Consider the following 24,731-nt stretch of genomic DNA (forward strand, 5'->3'; position numbering starts at 1 on the left):
TGTTCACCAGGTTCCGGGTGACGGGCATCCACACTCAAGTCTGAGAGGCTCCGGTTTCCCCAACTCTGTTGTTTCAGCCTTAAGGAAAGTGGGAGCCCTACCTGCTCTGTACCTGGGACGTTCCCCTGCCAGCATCTTCAGTTAAGAACAGCAAGAATCACCATATTGAGGACCACCATCTCCTTTTTCAGATTGCCTTCCAATTAGGTGAATTCTTGACCATAATCTTCTATAATAAAGTGCCTCCTGCTCATCTTAGCTAATTACTTTCATCTTTCCTGACTCCGTATATTATCAAAGCCACACTCTTCCAGCTCCCTGATATTTCCTACTACTCTGAAATTTCTGTCTCTCTTCTTTCTGCCAAACCAGTTTCACCGTGTTCTTGCAGCTGAAGAAGACAAGAAAGAAAGATATTGAGAAGAGATCAATGTGCCAGTGATTAATGAGCTTTCATTTGGATTAAAAAGCATCACTCCTTAAGTAAAGGGTTGATTGAACCAGTGACATTTCTGGAACCAGTGAGAGCACACAAGAATGAGAGTTCCCTGTGCCTTTCCTGAATCAGCTGGATGTCTACCTCAGCAAGCTGATTATGACATCACATTTACAGTTTAATTTACATGTACACTCCTGTTAAAAGTGACTGGGCATTAGAGTCGTGTGTGTGTCTGCTTCTGTTTTCACTTTATTTTGCTTTTACCTATAAACATATGCAATTTAAAAACAGATTCTACTTGTTGAGAGTAGATGATCATCTTATTATCTGCCTCTTCCCATTATGGTACCGTTAATTTACAGTGCCTTTTTATTCTTACATAGAATGTGGATAACCTTCTTACATCAAAAATTCTTGTGCAACCTTACAAGAAAATCCAATTAATCATTTAGAATAGCATACTCAAATTACAGTGGAATTATGTGTTCCCTATGCTGAAAACCGTTGAAACTTGTGGTGCATTACATCAATTAAGAATACTGCATTTCAAAATGGCACAAATGAGCAAAGCATGAGTCATGGTGGACGGTCTCCTTAAAAGCCATCAGTGCTAATGGTTTTGTAACCTGTATAAACTTGATATGTGCTTCGTTTATATGGCAAGCTAACTCTCTGTCAATGGTGTAATATCTCTGCTCGTGCACATAGTGCCTTACGTGGTGTTACATTTAATTGCACAAAAATAAAGATAGCTTTTTACATAGTCTTCTCCGTTTATGAGGTTTGGGGAGCAGATACGATCATGCTTTGCTATCACAGTACAAGAAGTGCACTTAGGCCGATCAATAAGTAATGATTCATAACATTGGAAGTTATGATAATCAGAGATTAGGAAGAACAGCGAATTTCAGTGTCTAGAAAACCTATTTTTTGTTACTCACCCATCTGTCACATCTGGCTTGATCCCAGACTTGTCCATTTTACCTTTTTGTGCTGCAAGCTATCATAAACAAATTAGGCTACAGTGAGGTGTGTGCAAACACATTTCTCAAGCGTCCCAGAGCTTCAGGCTTCTTTTCCCAAGTTCCTTGTGTCCAGGCCATCCATTACGATCATCCTGAGATAATAGGACCCCTACGTGGAAAGAACCGTCTGTTCACCACGATGAGTTCCTACCTTGTCCCAGTTCAAAGGCCCTGAGCCTTTCTCTCTTCCAGCCTCCTTATCTCCACTGACATTCAGCAAGGGATTGTCTGTCTCCTCAGCAAATCGCGTTAGTACATTAGCTGTACAGTATTGATACATACTCAAAATATAAGTCCATATCAGTTCTATCTATCAATAATGATTTTTTGTTAAAAGCGAGTACACAAAAAAAAGAATAGTAAGAGAAAATAAGAGAACATAGAAGATACTTAAAAATCAATATTAGATGTAATATTCTTATTTCCTCCCCGATATTTTATATCAAAATATTTATATTGACTATTCTTTCCAAATTACTGTCTCCATTCCCTAAAGATTGAATTTGCTTTCAGTTTCCAATGATCAAATGGTATACTTAGCTTAAATTAACTTCTTAAAAATGCAAACACTTGATTCAGTAAAGATTTTCCCTAATTTGGCTAAAACAGATAATTTTACCGAAATAAAGGATATATTCTTCTGCTTCTGTCAGAAGGTCTTAAGAGAATTTCCTCTCAGTTCTCTCTCTTACAATAAACTCCCCTCATGCAAAGGAGGTGGCCCATGGTGGACCGAGCGACTCCAGGTCCAAAGGCCAGCACCGCGGAGAGAATCTGAACGGACGGGAAGTCAACCTTGGAGAGAGTCTTACGGTGATCCAGCCACGCTGCCAGACGCTCTGATGTGTCCTCGCTGACCCACTCTGCAGACTTGAGACCAGTCCCGTGACTAGGCCCTTAGGGACCCTGAGAACAAGTGGCACACAAGCACTGCAGACACAAGTGACCTCTCAGGCCTGACCCCAGGGAATCACCTGGAACCACGGACTCAGAAGCAGAAGCACTTTAGAGCTGGGCCCCAGTGTCCTCGAACAAGCCCTCAGGCTGGGCTGTGCTCTTCACAGAGACTCTCCCTGATGGAACGAACTCCAGGCAGGCCCCTCCGGCCTCCAGGCCGGGCCTCCAGTGTCCGTCCTTGTGGGGCCTACCTCCCCAGGTGGAGCCAGAATCCTGTTAAATCAGTTTAGAAAGAACCCTCACCCTTGCCTCCAACAAATCCCTCATTCCCACCCCCCAGCCCCCCAGGGAATATTTGATCCCCCGGGGCCCACCTTCAGCAAGGTGGGGCAATAGGATGTATTTTATGTGTTTGCTTTTTATCTTGCTGTATAACTTTTAAATGTGTAGATATATGACAAATGGGTCTGCTTTGTACTTGGTCCTGGGGCCCCACATAATTAGGGGCAGGCCTGCCATTAGGCTTCCTAGGCTGGACGAGAGTTCTTGCTCTGTCCCAACACTGCTTTAGAATCCTCTAAGTGTCATCCTTTTCCTGGCTTATTTAGACTTTAACGCTATACCAGTATCTGTAATGCAAGGCAGGCTGGGGGCTTCTAGGTATTATTTAAAAATCTGCACAACAGTTGCATGCCACGGGCTGAGCGATTGGATTATTAGTTTTATGTTTTTTCGAATGCCAGCTGAGAAGAATGAATCGCTCACGTATGATTTGGTAATATATTGCTTAGTTCTCACCCTTGAGAGGCTATTTTCTTGAATCTATAATCCAAGCCATTGTTGATAATATAAACATTCTTGGAGGCAATATTAAAGTATGTAATTTGAATCCACTTTTGTCAGCTGTGGTTTGTGGTCGAAACTATTTAATTCTGTACAAATGCAAAAATGATAACCTTGACTTTGTTCTTTGGGAGCAAGCTCATACCCAATCTGGGGGCGGCCCATGACTTTGGGCTCAGGATATAAGGGAATAAGCTGGGTTACTGTTCTAACCCTCCTTTTGTTTCCTCATCTATGAAACATGAGAACTAAGTGTGAGAATGTACACACTCGTCATGTCTACTCACGTCTGTGTTGTGTCCTCTGATCCCTTCAGCTCCTTAGTCTGAAGTCCCTGGAGGTGGAGATATTAACGCTCAGCCTTGCAAATCAGCTCCGAGTGCCGACCTGACCCAGTGCTTCTGTTCTGAGGACACTGAGTGGTGCGTTTTGAAACATGAATAGTTACATCATTGCTAATGGCACTACCCAAATCCCCAGAACTAGACGTCAACGTGGGTAAAATACTGAGAATTAAAATTCATAAGCCACTTGTCCTGTAGTGTTTGTTACCTGTGTAGACGTGGTTGTTTACATCATTTTCCCACCCCGATGGGGCATGCTAAGAGTAAGAGCTCATTGTAGGGTGGGCAAAACATTGAGAGGCTTTGATAAACTTGATTTCAAGTAGTGTGTTAATGACATTTCCAAATTACAGCTCAATATATTTGTCTTTGTCCTCTGGATGTCTTCTCCAATAAAGTCCTGCCAAATTAAAAATAATGGGTCCCTTTGTTAATCTGAAAAAATGGCCCTGTTTGCGTTGTGTTTCTAGAATATTTGGACATGATCTTGTATGTATATTGTCATTTTTTTTCAGCTTGACAACTGGTTTCCTTATTTTAAATTTAAAGGAACCTAACCTTAAAAACTATCTGGAAGTTGGCAAAATATATTGAACATAATATTTGAAAATATAACTAATAGTGTGTGAGGACAATTTTACTGTGTGTTCCCCACTGTGCAGACACACGGTGTATCTTGATTTCGCATCCCCAGCAGCACCCAGCATCACGCTTTGCTCTCATGGAGAAGGCCATTTTATTGTCTGCATGTGCGTGTTTCATCATTTATCTATGTAGAAACCAAACCATTTCTCATTTTACATATCTTTGAGAAATGGTGTGCATTTGGGGGAAAACATGAATTTATTAATGTGACGTGGTGGCTATAAATATCAAAACAGGGGGCTCATCCCCAGAGTACAGACTCCACCACTTTCTCTTCCCCTTAAGTTGCCAGCAAACTATTTTCAGATTGCAATAAAGAACTTTCCAAAGTAGGTTATTTTCTGAGGTTGACAGTTCCTGTTACCCAGCTTTAAACCTCATCTTAATTCGGAGGAAGAATTCTATCAAAGTGGGCCCAGTCAGCTTCTTATGTTGTGTTTCTAATTAGAATTTAAGTTGCTTTTAATGTCAGTCCGAAAGAATACATGGTGGAGAATTGGGTGCTACCTGTAGAAATAAAACATAAGGATGATGCCCGGACAACGTGAGCCACAAGATATTTGGCCTTTATTTTACAGGAAATGTTCACCGCACGGGGCTTGGGGCTAGACTGGGTGGTGGTGGGCACCTGTGGATTAGGTAGGGAACTGTGGTGGGATAACCTGATTAAAAATTAAACTAACCAACAACACACTTATTTGACCCTGATGCCTGAACATTCTCTGGCACCCGCACTAATTTCTCCTTTGCTTACCATCAGTGGCTAATCTCCCAGCTCATGTCTTCTTTTTTTCTCCCAGTGAAAAATTACTTGCTTATCAAATAGACGACTCTATTCAGCCTGCTCTATAACGACCTTGGTGAGAATGAGCTTTCAGGAATATATTAAGCACAAAATAGCAAACCCTCTTTCCTAAATGAGTGTTGCGTCATTGTACATTGATGTTCTTTCCTGACAAAGGGGAGATGTGCAATGAAGCTTTTTAATATTTGCCAAAAAAGTGCAAAAGAAAACTAGGAATTGCCTAAATCTATAGCCTGAAAATTGTTATCTACGCCTTGGTTGATTAGAAAAGCATTAAACTTTGAAGTTAGTTTATCGAAACTTTATTTACTATCCTAGAGAGTGGGATCATTTGGAGAATCATGAAAATTTTGTAATTGTAAATAGTAAAGTCAGGGAAAGTTGATGTTGATTAAGGTAAAAGTTGATTTTTTTTTTTAATTTGTCAAATTTCTATGAAAGGCAGCAGGTGTAGTGAGAAAGCAAAGAACTGTTGAAATGATAGATTAGAATCTGGCCATTTGTGAGTGTGAGCTTGGGCAAGGTATTAAGCTGTTTTTAGCTCCAATATATGTATCTATCAAACTGCGATTAAAAAGAAGACTTTTTGTGAGGATCAGAGATAATTATATGACTTGCCTAGCAAAATTTTTGTCAGTGAATGCTTATTAACTATTATTTTGCAAGCAATGCATTAAGGTACACTGAGGCCTTGACATTTTCCAAAATGTTGTAAAATTTAAAAAAAACAGATCATAACATTGTTTAAAGTATGAATATTAATAAATATTTTACAAAAGTATCAAATTGCTAACTATTACAAAACTTAGCTCCCAATAACCCAAGTTAAATTTTTGCAAAAACACAATAACCAGAAAAAACATCCTGAACAGCAGCTGGCCCCTTAGGGAAGTTGAGTCAGCTAAAACACAGGATCTGTTGAGGAAAGATCTAGACCAACAATAAGATCTGTCCTTTGCGAGGGTGAAAGACATCCATATCATGATTTTCAGAATCGAGCTGTTGGTTTTCAATAATGCAGGCCATCTTCAGGGCAGGCTTCCCTCATGACCATCAGTGTCTCTACCCTGTGAAAGGTGATGGGGCCATTTGGAAATCAGGAATGGAAGAACAGATGGAAGAAGAGGCAGTGGTGGGAGAAGGGATAGAGAGAAGCGATGACATGGACACGTGCAGGTTAAGGAAGCCTGTGAGGCGTCAGCAAGCAGCAGATGTGATGACTGGGGAGGGACCAGCCTAAAGAAAAGAGGTGTGAGAGTCACCAGCAAATAGATGGTGGTTAAACTCATCCCCTTAGATGACAGGGTCCTAGAAGAGAGTGAAGAATGAGGAAAAAGAAGAGGCGCAATCTACAAATGCCATCTAAGGAGCAAGCAAGAGGTCGTGAGCCCATGAATGGCACTGAGGAGGAGCCGACTGGAAAGGAAAGCAAGCCGAGAGAAAGGGCAGCTCCAAGGAGGAGGGGATATTCAGTAACATTGTTAGGATTCAATGAAAACAGAACATTGAAGAGAGTCTTGTGGTCCTGACCCTCAGAGGCAGACTTTGGTGACACGCAGAGAGTAGCCTCAAGGAGGTCCTTAATCCAAAGCTATATTGCAAGGGAAGGACTGAACAGCATGCGAGGAAACAGAAGTAGAGACAGACTGCTGGCTCTGAAATGTAGTCGGAAGCTAGGGCAGGTGGTCTGAGGTGGATATAAAGGCACCAGTAAATTATTGTTATTGGTTCAAAAAATTATTATCCCTCTCTAAAAGCGATCTCAAGCCCACAGCTATTTTTAATGTATCAATATTCTCATTTTCAGTTCAGGAGATATAGATAATTGTACCCGTGGAGAACACGCACCCTTATATTTTCATTTGGGTGCAATGCAGAGTTTTAAGACCTACAGGAATTAAATTTAGATGACTTAAAATATAACCAAATCATATCTCACTAACTCAAATTGAAATAATACCCTGCCATTTTCCAAAACATCACCTCATTTCATTTTGAATTAATTTTCTTAAATATGTCAAGTTAATTGAATGAAAGAAATATCACTGAAAAGCGGCCTTCTTTCACATTTGGGCCTTTATTTTCCAAATATAAAATTCATATATTTTCTCAACAATTCATTAGCTGGAGACCCCCTCCAGGGATGGGAAGTCTAGCAAGGAAATTAATTCCTAAATGAGAAGTTCCTGCCGAAACCTCTCCCACATGACACCTAGAGTTATGGGAGAAAGACTCCCTCAAATATATGATCCTAGTCAAGAAATTCACCAAAAGTGTGAATATTTATAAGGCAGCTCTCGAGAACAAGCAGCCAATCATCATTAGATCCTTTGGTATTCATTATAATAAAATTAATCTTGATTAATTCATTCATTATTAATCTTGCATTCAAATGCAATTCCATAGAAATTGCAGTGCGATTTAGCAATTAATTTACATGCCAAGATTGAGAAGCATTTCTTTGGTCCTCCAAGGCATAGCTCTCCATTGTGTCAGAGTCAAACGCAGGCCCAAAAGATCCATTTGTCTAAAAACATTCCAGGAAAAAAAAAATTAAAGGAAATGTCTATGTTAGAAATGCTGAAGCAGAGGAGGATCTCTCCTGCCACGTGTTGTACACTCTTAAAGAAAAAGAAATTCTCAGCCTCTGGTAGGGAGGAAAAGTACCTGCTTGCTTCAAATGTCCCAATGAAGTTTAGGTCTGTAAGAAGTTTAATTGAATTTTGAAAGTTCCTTGTTTCTGCTCATCATGTAAATGAGCTTTTAAAGAAATGTGGTTGTATAAGAAATTCAGAAATAACAAATAGTGGGCCCACAGCATCAAGCCATGGAGCCCTCTGCTCGTCGGAGGGTGATGTCCAAGACGTCAAGTGTTTGGTAAACACACGGAGGGTTGGTTGCAGCCTGTGGTGGGTGTCGTGGGCTGACTTCAAAAGAGGAGCTGCGTCACTGAATCACAAGAAGAGGTGATATAAAGCCCTCCTAATTTCTACTCAACATTGTTTCATTATTTAGTTTCTTCAAGCCTTTCTCAATTTGTGTATGCTTTAGAATTAAGACTTAGTGCTGTATTGACGAGAACTTGACCGATTGACTGACAGTCAGTTAAGAAGCTTTGGTTTGTGAAGATGTCTGTCCATCTACAAAAGCACTAGGGTTTTCATTATTCATCCCCACCTTTAAAGGAAATGAACAGGCTTCAGAACTCTTTTGCTATCCCTCTGCTTTGTCCAAAATTTATATATCCAAAAAGCTGCTGGCAAACTGTATTCATTCTGTCCGAAAGAAGGAAAAAAAAAGGTGAACCAAGTTCTCAAACAGGACTTGGAACCACTCCAGGCTTAGGATGTTTACACAGGGTTTCTTGATTGCATAGGAAACAAATGTTCCCATTTGATCTGAGCAGCCCTGTCTCATACATCTAAGGCCATTGTGAAAGAAATGAGAACTTTCACCGACCCGTGAAAGCTATAAACTAGAATTTCCAAGTCAAACGGAAAATAAACCAAAGCTTCAGTTTCCAGGATAGGGGATCCGCTAATACATTGCATCAGAATGTGTAAGTTGCTGTGGACTGTTGGACCCAATCACAAAGCCGACCTTCCGTCCCCCCAGAAGGGTCTGTCCATGGCAAATGCGTGTTTGTTGCAGCAAGATGCTACCCTCCTGGGCTAGGACAGGAGCTCAGTTTTTGTAGCCGCTAACTGCGAATAAGGTACTTCTCCGTCAACCACTCTCACGGGCCAGTCTGGAAGAATAAAGACACAGGAACCATGGCTGTTAACCCCATCCAAACATTCGGGACAGGAGCATATTTCCAAAGCGAAGTGGAAAAGGGACACGTTATCCTGGCATTCCAGTCTACGCGTTTACCTAAAATATCCCGGTGATTGAGACACAGATTACCAGCCTGGCGCATCCCTTGTGGGCTCCAGGTTTTTCTAGAGGACTTCGAGGTTTGTCCTGTAAAGAACGATTGGTATCTCACTGTTATATCAATTTCGTTTTTTTTTGTTGTTGAGGAAGATTAGCCCTGAGCTAACTACTGCCAGTCCTCCCCTTTTTTGCTGAGGAAGCCTGGCCCTGAGCTAACATTGTGCCCATCTTCCTCTACTTTATACTTGGGACGCCTACCACAGCATGGTATGCCAAGCGGTGCCATGTCCGCACCCGGGATCCGAACCAGCGAACCCCGGGCTGCCGAGAAGCGGAACGTGCGAACTTAACCGCTGCGCCACCGGGCCTGCCCCTATATCAATTTCTTAAGCATCTCTTCTCAAACAAGCATTTATTTTATGCAGGGAGGAATGTAGTTGCATCTTAATGCACAGTTATAAATAATCCAGTGTTTATAAAACATTATAATGATTTGACTGCATTTTTTTCCCTTTTTTCTCAATGTTTTTTATCATGCCTCTCTTTTCAAATTTTCTTGGAACCCAGTCCAGCTATTTATTGTTAGCTTACAAGTTGTGACATCCATCAGTTTGCCGTAATAAGACACAAAAAATATATGAAATTGTCTATATATACACCCACATACATATATATGTAAGTGTATGCACACACATGTTAGACAGCTACATATGGAGAGAGAGTGGAGAGTGCCTTCTCTACACGACAGTCCACATCCCAAAGGACAGCATGTCTGAAGATCCTGTCACATCACCACTCTGATGAGTGGACGGGACTTCTGAGGGAAGTACAAGGTAACCATCGTCTAAGCAGGAGGAGGGACACTGCTTCAGGGCATTCTTTCGATGTATCATCCCTCTTGCTTGCCGACATCAGACATCAGACATCTCCTATCTCGATTGAACTTCAGCCAGTTGGTGTGTAAGCCACGCACTTTCGACGTTGGTATCTGATGGGGGTGAAATGGAGAAGGGACATGTTCAGCATACTGATGATTGTGCGATCCCAAACGCAGACAACTGCACGTCCTACCCTTTAGATGTTGTGACTGCCCACGGCTGGGTTGAATGCCCAAGGACGCTGCAGACACACAGAGGGCGAGTCAGTGCTCAGGGCTGTCCAGGGGCTGATTGCTGTCTAGGGAAAGCTTGAACCCGACCCCAAACATGCCGGTTTCAGAACTCTGCCTCTTAAGCACCATTCACTTTCATACCCATTAATCCCACAGGTCCAATTTTAGACAAAAATAAATACCCTGCAGAGGAAAAACAGTGACGCGGAGATGGTGCTTTGTTTGCTCTTTATAAAACATCTATCAGTGACCACACCTGTGTCCTATTACGGACGCCGTTTTGGACTGGGGTGCTTGCTTCTTCTCTACACTCTCTCCTTAAGCAAGCTTGGCCGTGTCTAGAGCTTCAATCACCCTACATGGAGATATGTAGACACACTTAGATCTGAAGCTCAGAATTCCTTCCCTTCAGACCTTTCTGTCCAACTGCAGACTCAATGTCTCCTCTTGACAGCTTGAAGATGCTTCATGCACAACGCAGCCAAACCTAACCGTCGACCTACCCCCTGACAGTGGTTCTTTCCAGCTTCCCATCACAGGGATGGCACTCCATCCCTCTGGTTGCTGGAACCTGGAGTTAGGGCAGATGGCTGTGGTCCAGAGGTTCAGAGGGGTAAGAAGGGAAGTGATGAGGGGCAGAGCTGGGAAGGGAAATTTAGAGTCACGCTGCCTCGCATTACTCCCATTCACGTGGCAAGCGTTTCTTATGGCAATTTCTCATTTCTAACGTGTTCTAACTTTGCTCAAGTTGTATTACTAAGAATGGATCTTTAGTAACAACGTCTATTTGGTTCCAAAATGCAAATGTCTTATGTCACAGTGTGGCAAATAGATTCCAACAGCTCGTTGAGTGGAGGGTTCTCAAATGCTGACTCTGTCCTGCTGTTGGTGTGGTGTCCAGAGACTCTCAAGCACCGTGATGACCAGCAGGAAAAAGTACTGTCATCAATTAGCCGTTTCTTTCTTGGCTCTGGTAACAGGGGCCGGACCACGAGGAGTGAAGGACCCCGGCCACATGTGAGTCATTGCTGACATACCGCACTGCTGCTCGAGTCCATTGACCATAAAGCTAGATGGGGCCTGACCAAGGACCCTGGCATTTATTTTCCTCAGTGATGTAATTGGAAAAATAGTAATAATATCACAAAGAATAAATAAGTACATATGTACGAAAACCACTTGAGCCAAAACCCACTCTATTAACAATTATATACATGACCTGTGTTTGTTCGTTTATGTCATTGAACGATATCTTCCGAAGAACATTTTCCAACTACCAGAAAAAAATTAAAGGAGCAGACTAATCCTTCGGAGGGCTTCGAAGCAGGGGAGTTTTCTTTGCGATATTGGCACCCAGGGCATAAATTAAAGTAAGTTGATGTTTTACATCTCTTATTAGATGTGGTCAAAGTGACGAATAAGCTATTCCAAATTGTAAAGGATTAATGATTTCTCAGAGCATGGAAGTTTTACCCAAGTGTTGAGAGTTATGCTATAATTGAATAAGTTAAAATTAGTGTGGTTTGTGAGATTGTGAGAGTCAGGTTGTGTTTCCACTGAGTGTTTAGTTGTATGTGTGAACGAGAGACTGCGGGCTGTGGTACCAGGACCCCCGGGCTTGGAGGCCCTGGGCCATCCCCGCTTCCCCACCAAGCTCGGATCTGAGTAACTTGCTTGACGGGACCTGGGCTCAACATTCGGGAATACTTGAGCAATAGATGTCTAAGAGCATCCAATAGTAAGTCTGTGACTCCGTGGTGATGCACTTCTCACATTCTGTCTGTCTGCACACGTGATAACCAGAAGAGGCTTCTCGTTGTTTATCATGATGTTTATGTCCTTTATTTTTTAAGTCTCCAGAGATGAAGGGAGAAGACACACTCATAATGTGGACCCTGTGTCCCTGTGAGGAGGTCAGATGCCCAATGTAGTGTCAGCCCAGCCCAAAACGTGAGCCCAATATTGCTGTGAATCCTCAGAGCAGACTGAAATGGGTGGCCTGCCAAACCCTCCTTCAGAAAGTGACACTGTTTCTGTGAGAATACGGTGTGGCACCCGATTGTTCTAACGCCCCCTGCCCACACTGTGGAATCCTTGAAGCTGAAGTCAGTTGAGGTCTCACGTCGTGTGGCTTCCCTTTGGGGAGTGGAAGAATCTGAGACGTACTCTCAAGTAGTCGTCCACGGTCTCTCCTGCATTGTGGGCAGAGAAACCACAAGCAGTTTCATGTGACTTGATACAATGTAGAGCTCCCCCTGTCAGCAAATGTGGACTTTAATCTGGATCACCTGCTTGCAGCTAGGTGACCACATCCTGCACTTCTGAACTGTGCATCTCTAGATGGAAATCCAGAGACTGCATGGCTGTAAGGAGGGAAAGCCGGGGCATGCAGCACCATGCTGTCGCTCAGTGCCAGCACCAGTCGGCCTTTCTCTGTGAATCCGATTTCTCCAAGGCCTCAGGTGCCCAGACGGTGCAGGTTTCCCAGGCGGCTTTCTCAGTGGGTCACGGTAGAACCTTTGCCTACTGCCGTGGAGTACAGGGCATGTCTGAAGATACAAGCAACGGACAGTCTTGGACTCAGTGTGAAAATGTTTTTATTCGAGGAAAAAATCAGGTATTCATTATTAGACACAAATAACAATAGCTTAGAATTACTAGCTCTTAAAGTTCAAACAGAGTACAAAAAGGAAATAATTTATTATACAATATGTAAATCTCTTTATCTGGTTTGAAAATAAAGTTACTTATCTTAAATTAAAAAAAATATTACTCCAAATACAGAGACATATTGGAATGAAATAAATTAAAGAGGAATTTAAATATTTTTAAGAGGGTTATTTTCAAATGTAGGCAGTTAAATTGAGTATCCAATGAGGCAAGAGGAATAATTGCTTATAATGACCCTTTCAAACATCAAATATGAAAATCAGGATATTAGACAATGTTCTCTGATGTAATAATCACTTCAAACATTTTGATTTGTTTTTTGAGGAAGACTGGCCCTGAGTAACATCCATGCCCATCTTCCTCTACTTTATATGTGGGACACTTGCCACAGCACGGCTTGCCAAGTAGTGCGTAGGTCCAGGCCTGGGATCCGAACCGGCGAACCCCCAGCTCCCGAAGCCAAATGTGTGACCTTAACCGCTGCACCACCAGGGTGGCCCCTCACTTCATGCATTTTGGTTGTTTTGACTTATTCTTAAGGTGACACTCTTAATTGCCCATCAACACTTAAAATCACTTAAAATATTCTTTGCACAGTACCTGACTAACATATTCCTTGCAGTTAACTTTGAAACTGTTTAGCAGTGTCCACACTGATTTTCTGAATGCCTACTGATTCTTTGTAATTTTCAGTGTTAATAGTTTGTATAGCGGGTGAAACATTAGTGTTGGGGGGATTCAGCCCCAGTGCTGGAGGCCACGCTCCCGCTTCCTGAGATACTGATGGGGCTGCTGCTGTGGTCATCATGGGCTCCCCTTGGCTCTGTCAGAGCCCAGGCTTCTGGTTTCAGAACAGTTTTCAAGGCAAAAACACTCAGGATTATTTTTCTCGTTGGAAATCCTTTTTTTTTCTTGATGAGCATTCTGATTTACTGCTTTTTGTTGTCTTGCCTGAGTTGGAAGCAGAAGAGGAGGAAAAATGGCTCTGGTGGCTTTTACTGCCTGAGGAAGACACAACCACTGACTGAGAGGAGGGCGTGCCCACGGCTCCCTTAGGAACCCGAACAGCGATGTTGGGGATGAGTGATGTGGCAACACCTGCGGGAGTCTGAGATCTTCCTGAACCACCTGAAGGTTTGCACCCACCTGTACTGGAAGGGGAGGTCAAAGGTCGGTTCCAGGCACTGTGAGACGAGACTCTCCCTCAGCGTCTGCCTCCTTCCACTTCGGAGGCTTCTCTTGGCTTCTGCCATCGTTAGAAGGGGTCCGACTGCGCTTCTCTGGTTGGCTGTCTAATCTCAGCCCCAACAGGCCACTGCTGCTGGTGCCTTTGCCTTCCTTTCCCCTCTTTTGAGTCTTTTCTTTCCCTGAGTGCCCAGCGGTCAATAAAGGACTCTGGCTACCTCTGTGATCCTCTATAAGATCTGCAGGACCCAAAGGCTTACCAGCCACTGCTATAATACTGGAATCAACTATTTCAGCATGGCTATTGCCTTTAAACTCAGAATCCCCAATAACATCTCCAACCATTGGCACCCCAAAAATATTTAGTGCCTGAGATGCAAATCCTTTGAAATTATCATTATCTCCACTTTGGCTGCTGCGTTAAAAAAAAAAAAAAAAAAAAATCCTTATATATCCTAGTCTGTTCCAGTTTCCTTACTGTTCATTCAGGCAACACTTTCCATTTTTCCAGTGTTATGCTAATTCCTGAAGAGGCAAAAAAGAAAAAGAGTCAGAAGTTTGCTTTCCAAAAAGCGTTCCCATTTCCATTGGCTGTAGAGATAGAAAGATCCCATCTGTGCATGTGGAGCATGCGCTGCGCTTGGTGGGCGTGGTCAACGCAAGACTGGCTAGGCTCAGGGACGAGGTTTGACTGGAGCTTGTTGAAGAGAGGAGTTTACCAGAGAGCAAGGCAAGGGTCGGGTTTACACAGTTCAGATACTGCCTGGAGCTCAGTGCCTCGGCTCCATCCTTGCAGATGCTCAAGATAAGATGTCGTTTCTCCCCTTTCCATGTGCCTCCTCCCTGCAGTTGGAAGAGAGTCCTAACCAAACCTCACAGCACGTCAGGACCATCCTCAGCACAGATGGAGCTCAGGAAAGGATAGCCACTGTCCTCCCAAGCCATGTGGAAATTTCTAGATCAACAGGAAAGGACCTTGATTTTCACTCAAATTTACCCCAAAGGGCAGAGACAATACACAATGGAAAGAGTGTAACCTCTCGTGTTAGGCAGATCTCCACCTCTTAGTAGTTGATCGATGTAGGATTATTTAGGAGGGCTACCTGAGCCTCAGTTCCCTTCTCTGTAAAATGGAGACAACAGTGACATGGTGGTACTCTGGGTACAAGATAGAACAAAACTGCAAAGTGTTACCAGCAGGACTCAAGAGATAATATCTGGTAAGTCCTTCCATGTGCTCTGTTCATGCTGGTCCCTCTTTTAGATTCCGGACCCGACCTTCATTCCTTCTCTCTTCACCTCTCTTGTGCTGCCAACGACTACAATTATGACATTTTCCAGGAGACATCCTCTGTCATGCCTTACCTACCAAATTAATTACTCAGAACCCAGATCAAGGGATGGGATTCAGACCAAGGCAAAAGCACCCCTCCTTCGGTCATGGTTTGTGCTACAGGTCCAGCACTCAACCAGTGCTAAGGCCAGCCTAGCCTGGTGTGCAGCTCAGTGAAAGTCTAGCCTTCCTGGCTAACAACGGATAAGTGATTGATGGCATTACAAGAAATGACATCAGAGATGAAATACCAGGGCATGTGTCAGAAGACCTGAAAATGAATATGGCATAAATTATGCATTAGTGAGCTCTTACTAAGTGATGCCACATAACAAAACGCCCCCATTTCAGTGTCCTGCAACAACACGCCCCCATTTCAGTGGCCTGCTTTCCAAAAAGCGTTCCCATTTCCATTGGCTGTAGAGATAGAAAGATCCCATCTGTGCATGTGGAGCATGCGCTGCATGGTATAGATTTATTTCTTACTCAAGCTCCACGTTGGCTCGGGGTTAGCTGAGGCTCTGTGACTCTGCTGCACCTGTCTTTCCATCTCAAATCCAGGATGAGAGAGAGTGTACCTTTCCTTTCTAATGACTTTGTTACACAAACTCCACCTATTTCCAGCATGCAATCTGATGATTTTCAGTAAATCAACTGTTGTGCGTCGGGACATCTTCATCATGCACAAATTACCTGTTCCAAGTTACTTCTATTCTTGCTTCAGCCCAGGCAACCACTCATCTACTTTCTGTCTCTGTAGAGTTTCCATTTCTGGACATTTTCTATAAAGGAAACCATATCTTATGAGGCCTTTTGTGACTAGCTTCTTTCACTGAGCATAACGTTTTCAAGGTTCATCCATGTTGTGGCATGTGCCATACTTCAATCCTTTTTATGGTGGGATAACATTCCATTGTGTGGATATACTACATTTTGTTTATCCATTCATCTGTTGATGGACGTTTGGGGGATTTCTATTTTGGGAGTATTGTGAATAGTGCTGACATGAGCATTCACGTGCACATCTTCATATGGACATATGTGTTCATTTCTCTTGAGTAGGTCTGGAATTACTGGGTCTTATGATAAACTGACAATTAACTTTTTAAAAAACTCAAATTGTTTTCTGAAATGGTTATACCATTTTGCACTCCCGTGTGGGAAGGGTCCTGTTTCTCCACACCCTCACCAGGATTGAGCATTGCCTGTCTTTTTTATTATAGCCGTTATTGAGCATAGAACATGACCTTTCTTGATCATGGCAGGCAGAAAAAAAGCAATGTTTAACAGAGGGAAAGGCTCCCAAATGTGCTGTCCTGACGTGACATGTGTCGTGTTTCCTTCACATATACATACACATACACATACATGCATGCATGCATGCATGTGTCATATTTCGCTCTTACACACATCATATGCCATTGGCCAATGTAAGTCACATGGCCAAGCCCAAAATCAGTGGGACAGGGATGTCTCGCCTCCCTCAACAGGCGCTGCAGGTTACACAGGAATGGTTGAAGTGCGCACAATCCTGTCGCAGAGATGGGGAGCAAGCAGCTGTGAAAAATAATCAAATCTAACACAGTACCCACGTGCTCTGTGGCCTAAAGTGGGGACTGATTCATCCAGGAACAACATGGTCCTGAGTGGAAAGCAGGAAACCTGACACTAGAATCTGCCAGACGATTAATCACAGTATTTACAAATGTGTTTGCTGAGATGCTCTGGAGAGAACAGTGTTCAATGATGAAGCATGTTTGGGAAATGCTACATACCATCTTCTATTTTTGGAGATTCACATGTGTTTTTAAATATTAAAGATTCTGCATGGTCTTGTAATAAGAAAACCTGTTTATCTTTGAGCCAGAATCTCTAAAACTGGCTTAGTCATGGAGTCCTGTCTTTGCACAGAGACTTGTGTGTGAGCTACATCCCTGTGCAGAGATAGGGTTGGCCTTGGGGTCTCTGGTGGAACCCATCAATTCAACAGACGATTGTCCTGTCTCTGTTTAAACTCCTGGCCATGTCTTCTGGGGAGAATTCTCATGGGACAGTTTATGATTATATCTCATAAGCCTCATTCTAAGGCAAGTGAAATATAATTTCAATGTGCTATAAGCCACCATAAGGTGGATTCTCCTTGGATTTTGGAAAAAATATAACACAAATGGTCCAATATTTAAAAAGGAAAATCTATTCTTTAATGTATATATTTCTTCTCAAATAACTGTTTTCTCAGAAAGAAACAGATATTCTTGTTGAGGAATAGAGGGAAGCAAATGAACAGAGACTAGGAAAACTTTATTGAATTTAAATAACAACAAAGTCTTTCTCAAGGGCACCTGCCATAGCACATCTAGGCTCTAGGGAAAGCTGTGCTATTGACACATGAGATGACAGAGGATCCATATGAAAAAAAACTACTCCAATTATTGGCTACTTTTGTAATTAGAAGCAGACAGTATCAAACCTTTTGTTTAGATTGATAGATAGGGAATGTATGATACAAAGAGATATAAAGGTTAGTGTCGTATCCACACAGTTAAATAAAACAGACCGGCTGTTCACCAGGAACCCAGTTGCAGCACTGAACAAGAATATGCTATTTTCCTTTTTTATTACGGGAATAAGTAGATTCACTCACAGACCTTTGCTGCATGACACAGAATCTAATTTATGGTACCTGTAATGTAAAGAGACTGTGCTGGGGTAATGATACGGGCATTTTTGGTGAAGTCTTTTAAATAACAATTTTTAATTCTTATATTGTTTATAGTGACTTCCATAAGAGAAATACTGTCACTTTTCATCACAACAGATTTGTTAAATATAAATATAAAACATGATCTATTTAAGCTATGTCAAATGCATCTTTATTTATGTGACATTATACCTGTATTATGTCCATTGCTGAGGGAAAATACTTGACCAGCATTTAGATCTTGGATTATTCTTGAGCTTTTTAAATCAAGGAGACAATGAGAGACAACCAAGAGCCTAGTGTATTTTTCACTTTGAAAGAAAATAAAGACAAGCTTTACTAATAGTATTATTGGGGGGAAAAAAACCACTAATTTTGATGTGTTATAGAGACAATATGTATTTAATGATGTCAGTTGAGCAACATTTTTTAAATGATTTGTTTCCACATAGAAACTTTGGAGGGTAGGTGCGAATCACACCTGCCAAAGTATACAGGGGATTTTAACTGTGGTATCGGCACAGAGGCCCAGGAGCAGACTTGCAGGACTGGCTCCATGTGTCCCCACCAGGTGCCAGGGTTCTCAAGACAACATAGCTATGTGGAAGTTGTTGGACTTCGTGACGGGCACATGTGAATGACACTGATCACCATGTGTGCACTAAAGGACAGACCATGCATGTGGAGCCACCTTCATTTTCTTGTCTTTAATAAAGGGTGAGGTCAATTGGTTTAACGTCCTCGTCCTACTCATTTGGACTCTGAACACCTGAAGGACAAAGAGTCATTGATGCAATCTTACTATCTGGTGACAAGGAAATATCAGCCCAAAGGAATCTGCAGTGGATCTCTTCCTGCTGCATTTCCAATGCCCACAATTGCCTAAAATCCTGTGTCTAGACCCATTCTACATCTCTGAGATTAAGCTTTGTTATTGCTACTGTGAGCTCTCCTGACCCCAACATACCCAATGTTAGCCTCATTTATGTATTAGCCTAACTTACCCTTGGCCTCTGGAGCCCTGGCCCTGGCCTCTCCATCTTGCCCAGGGATCACAGTGAAGGTGGGCAGACAAAGCCCAGCCCATGTCTGTGAAGTTTTGCCAGAATGTAAGCCCCATGGGCAGGCACTGCTTGTCCTCGTCTCCATCAGAGACAAGAGCCTTGACGAGATCGCAGAGTAAGAACTCAATAAATACATCTGGATGGACAGAGTGAGCTCTCAGGATCCAGTTAAGGGGACACCAGGAAGAGGAAACCTCTTCGGACCCAATGTCACCTAAGACACTCATTAGCCCGCATAAGAGGAAACCTCCCATATCCCTGTCATCATGTCAGTCATCTCCAGCCTCCTGACCTCTGTGTGCCTTCACCAAAATCGGCACATATTAGGATTGCCCATCCTCCTCTCTTGTGGCAAAGTGGGGCCATGGGTGATCCTGGCCAGTGAGCTTGGGAACACGTGACAGTTATGGACTGAGAACAGTACTTCTGGGGGATGAGGACACTTCAGTGTTCTCCTTTCTTGCATGTATGGCCAACTCCACCTTTGAGATACTGGCTGTTCCGTCAGGCTGGATCCCCAAGCAACCGTAATGAGCAGAGCTCATAGTGGTCTGAGAAAAACAAAACTGACCTTTGTAGCTTTAAGGCACAGATAGTCAGGATTATTTGTTACCACAGCAAAGCCTAGCCTCTGTTGACTGGCAGACAAATGTATGGCGGCTCCTGCCCCCAGGCCTGACACTGGCTCCAGCTGACTCTCCTCCCACTCTTTGAACGTCTTGGGGTTATCTCTAATGATGATTTCACAATGTCCTGGGTGAACATGCCCCGGGGTGACCAGATCACCCTGGGACTTCCTCACTCAGCCCAGCATCTCCAGTAGGCAAGGACCACTCTCCTCCAAATCTACATGGAAAAAACTATTCATTTCCTTCTTGACTCTAAATACAGTTGAATAGGCAAGATTTTATTTATAAGGAAAAGAAAACTGTGCTAATCTTATAGAACTAAAATAAAAAACCAAGAATCTTCGAGATGCATGAAAGGCTAGGGCTTGTCTCACTCCACATGCTGACTCCTAGGATTATTTTAGACCTAAAGAACATTCAACATCATCTGTGCTACAATGTGTTTTGGGCTTTTAGCCTTAGGTTTCTGCTTGGAAACAAATTTTTTCCTACTTTCTACTCATTCATTCAAAAATTATTGGGATTGTTTATTAAGTGTCAAACATACAATAATAAATAAGACAAAAGCCCTTCTCATTTGGTTGGGTGGGAAGATGTCTTAAGGATAATGATATTTAAACTCATTTTTAGACAAAAACTAGGAGCTCACAGAAAGAAAATAGAGAGGTAACAGACATGTGCAAGGATGGAGCAGTTTATTGGCGGAGTGTGGGGTGAGACAGAGGCTGGCGCCTGACCCACGCCTGCTCCTCCCAGCTCCTCACCACCTCGGCTTCCTGCACACTCTGCTCCCCCAGCTGCAGCAGTCTAACACTCTTTTTCAAGGAGAGAGAAACACCAAGAGGCATAAACTGAGAGTACGCCTACGCCTTTGCACCTTACATCATATTATTGCTTCTACTCGAAGGTTCCCTTCACACTAACTTCCTGTCTCTTCCCTTCATTCTGCCTGTCTTAACTGGATCCATTCAAAGCTGGGGAAACTGCCAGTTTCTATGGGGGGATTCTCTTTTCTGCAAAGTTCTGCTGCTTTATTTAGATGGCTTTTGACCTTGGCCATATTATCCCTGTTATTATAAGTGACTATGAGTAACAGGATGCAAACTCAGAAGTTTTGACCAACTGACCATATGCAAAATGAGACGCCAGAAAAGAGAAAGGAACATTTTCTCGTAGCTGCAAGAACCCGCTTACGGCTCTTGAAACTGGCCGCCCTCTTTGAGTGTATCAATCAGCTTTCTAGTGGAGTTTGAAAGGGAGGATTTTGTGAGAAAACTTTCTTTGGGGGAGAAGGTGTTTAGGGAGGAACCACCCCCACACTTTAAATCCACGAGGGAGCACCATCCTGCTCTGAGTTGGGAAGCCATTGCAGCGCAGCACCCTTTCAGCTAAGTCTCCCTGACACCACACTTTCTTCTTCCCCAACTTAAGGGGTCAGCAGTTAAATCCCACGTGGAGCCTGAGAAGAACAGTGGTGCAGCAGGGCAGGCAGACCCTAGCGCCCTCCCTGCCCGAGGACAGGTGCGTGGGCTCCTTAGGCATGGAGAAGTTTTTATCAGTGCCAGGAACAGTTTTCACTATTGCATTGAGAATATGTTTGCAACTTAGACTACAGATCATTGCAGTCCCTCAGAATTAACCCCAAATCCATGGATCTGTAGTCTTCTCCTGGTAATAAGGGAGAAAACTTCCCTACTATCTACATTTGCAAAGCACACTGTGAGACTAGACTGAGTTGCATTGTGATGTTACACACCTGGTCATCCACTTAACAGGCAGGTTCTTGAAGTGCTCCATGAGGACCGGACAGCTTCAACGTGTCTGTGCAGGCTCTACCCAGAACCTGGAACGTTCTCAGTCCTCAACAAACAGCTGCTGGTTTTTAACTTTCAGATGAAAGCTGTTTCCAGCACTACTCTCGGGCAATATTTTCAGACTTGGGCAGTTTTTTTAGGTAAAAGGAGAAGAACCTCTAGTTCAATGAAGGCAGAGTAAAGATTGCGATTCAATATTAACTTCCTTATTTTGTGAAGTGTTTGAATTCATTGTTCTGAGTAGAGAAGGAGTCAGTAGCTGCCACACTGTCATAACATGTGCAGCATAAAGTAATAAATCAGTTCTGACAGCAGCAGGTATGTGACACACGGTCAAGGAGAGACGGCTGTGTTTTAGGAGCTCAATAGTGCAATCTCCTCATTTTCCTACTGAGAGATGAGAAACAATCAAAGCTTCCCTCACACAGAGGGCCTCGAACCCACGGTGCACAGCAGGCCAGGGAGAGAGCCCCAGCTAGTTGAAGGATTCACATGCGTGGGTGCACACACCTGCAGTATACATAATGTATACACGCAGACACACTCCATTGTTCCTCTGCCTATGAAGATAATGTCAGTCCTCCTGTGGGAACTTGTATCTGGCAAAATCACTATCAGCTGGATTTCTGCCTCTAGAAACCAAGCCTTACATCACTCTTTTTCTCCATTCAGTCAGGAACCCAGAGAAAAAATACAGATTAAATTGCCAATTCGAAACAAAAATTTCATCTTGGTGAGTACAGTATTCTCAAGAATATATGCGACAACAGCAACAACTCCCAGCCTCGCTCCCCTAACCCATCTGGAGGGTTTGCAGGCACAAATGTACTTTAGACAGCATGACAGAAGTACACTGCCACTTCAGTTAATGGATTTATCAAATACCTTATTTCATGCTTTCTGCTTTTGATTTATGAATTTTGATCCTGGAGACAAGGACCCTGTGAGTATTGATTGTGGGAAATGTCAGACTAACAGAAGTTAATTTCACTTGTGCATGTGGAAGTCTCCCATTCTCTGACAGCGCTGTCTAGGGAGGATCAGCTGTCAGGAGCTCAGTGACACGGTACTGTCACCATGGTGCTGTCACTTTGGTGCTGTCACCATGGGCAGCCGTCCCATCCAGCAGAGCCGAGCGGCACCGTGTTATGGATTGAAGTGACACACAAATATGTACCTGGAAGAGGGCGCATGGTGAGCCTCTGGTTGTGGGCGAAGATGAAGAAGTTAGACGGCTGGGGGATGCCACGCAGAGGAGGGGGATGCAAGCCAGCGAGGTGGGCAGGGTGGCCTGCCCTTTGAGGCTTCACACTTTTGATTACAGTATGCCTGACAGAATAATGGAATGTCATTCTGCCAGCTCTTGAGCTGGTTAGGGACAGTTTATTTATTGATTGACTTTCTCTGTAAATTATCAATCTTTTTTATACTCCAGTCAACGCGTCATTACTTATGCAATAATATACTAATGTGGTGTCATGCAGCAGGCGCATCTGTAGTCTAGGTCTCATGTGTCTCGGAGGTTGCATCACTAGAAATGAAATGGTTTTCTAAGCTGTGGACTTAAGATTCTTCACACAGGCTCACCTACAAGACACAACGTCTTGGCGACATTTCGTAGTGCATCGTACAGTTAAATTAACACACAGACACAGGTGCAAAGGAGTATGTGTTAGTAGAATGAGCACTGATGCCTTCTTAAGTTGGAAAAAAACCCAAAGGGAAAGCAAAGTAGATGTATGTATAATAAACAGTATGTTGTTTTCTGTTGCAATGACAGTGAGGTTAATTAAATCTTAATTGCACTATAACCTTTTACTCAATAGCTCTTTATTCTTGGGCAAAAAGTATCTAAATCCGAAGGTCAAATATTAGAAAGTCTGACTGAATTAGTCAATGACACTAGCCCACTATATTATGAGTTTCTTGAAGAACATTGACTTATTTTAATACAATTTATTTTTACATCAGTTTTAGGTTCACAGCAAAATTGAGGGGAAGCTGCAGCGATTTCCCATATACCCCTTTCCCCACATGTGCACATGCTCCCCCATTATCAACATCCCCATCAGGTGGGACATTTGTTACAACTGATGAACCAACACTGACACATCATTATCGCCCAAAGGCCATAGCCTACACTAGGGATCATTCTTGGTGCTATGTATTCTATGGGTTTGGACAAATGTATAATGATGTGTGTCCATAATGTAGCATCATACAGAGTATTTTCACTGCCCTAAATATCCTCTGTGCTCCATCTATTCTTCTCTCCCTCCCTCCTAATTTCCATTAACACTGATCTTTTCACTGTCTCTATAGTTTTCCCTTTTCCATAATGTCTTATAGTTGGAATCATTCAGTATATGGGCTTTTCAGATTGGCGTCTTTCAGTCAGCAATGTACATTTACGGTTCCTCCATGTCTTTTCATTCTTTTCATGGCTTGGTAGCTCATTTCTTTTTAACACTGAATAATATTCCGTTTTCTGCATGTAGGATGTAGGATGTCACCTACTGCAGGACATCTGGGTTGCTTCCAAATTTTGGCAATCATGAATAACACTGCTCTAAATATCCATGTGCAAGTTCTTGTGTGGACATAAATTTTCAGCTCATTTGGATAGATACCAAGGAGCATAATTGCTGGATCACATGGTAAGAGCATATTTAGTTCTATAAGAAACTACCAAACTGTCTTCCAAAGTGGCTGCACCATTTTGCATTCCCATCAGCCATGAATGAGAGTTCCTGTTGCTCCACATCCTCACCAGCATTTGGTGTTGTCACTGGATTTCATACATGAAATACTATATTGATGCCAAATAAAGACAATTTTGCTGCCTCTCTTCTATTCTGGATGCCTTTCATCTCTTTTTCTTGAATTATCACACCGGCTAGAACCCCCAGTACTATGTTGAATTCAAATGATGAGAGAGGACATTTTTGTCTTGTTCCTAATCTTAGTGGGAAAGCCTTCAGTCTCTCACTATTAAGTATGATATTAGCTGAAATTTTTCATAAATTCCCTTTATCAAGTTAAGGAAAGTCCCCTCTATTCTTAGTTTGCTGAGACTGTTTATCAAGTATGGATGTTGGATTTTGTCAAATGACTTTTCTCTATGGGGATAATAACATAGTTTTTTTGTTTTAGTTTTTTAATTAATTTTCAAATGTTAAGTCATCCTTGCATTTGGAGATAAACCCACTCTATCTCTATATGTTATCCCATAGTTTGGGTTTGGATTTGCTAAAAATTTGTTTGGAATATTTATATGTATGTTCATGAGGGGTCTTGGTTTGTAGGTTTCTTGAAAAATCCTTTTCTGGTTTTAGTACCCGAGTAAAACT

The 24,731-nt window shown here is 42.6% G+C and overlaps 1 long non-coding RNA gene across 1 annotated transcript; it reads left to right on the top strand.

The window, feature by feature from the left end:
* Positions 1-19: 19 nt before the first annotated feature.
* On the top strand, positions 20-656 carry LOC138915342 (uncharacterized). The gene is made up of 2 exons (XR_011421154.1): positions 20-207; positions 373-656. It is a non-coding gene; the product is annotated as an uncharacterized lncRNA (long non-coding RNA).
* The last annotated feature ends 24,075 nt before the right edge of the window (positions 657-24,731 follow it).

This window comes from Equus caballus, chromosome 8 (genome assembly GCF_041296265.1).
Source record: "Equus caballus isolate H_3958 breed thoroughbred chromosome 8, TB-T2T, whole genome shotgun sequence".
NCBI classification, from domain to species: domain Eukaryota; kingdom Metazoa; phylum Chordata; class Mammalia; order Perissodactyla; family Equidae; genus Equus; species Equus caballus.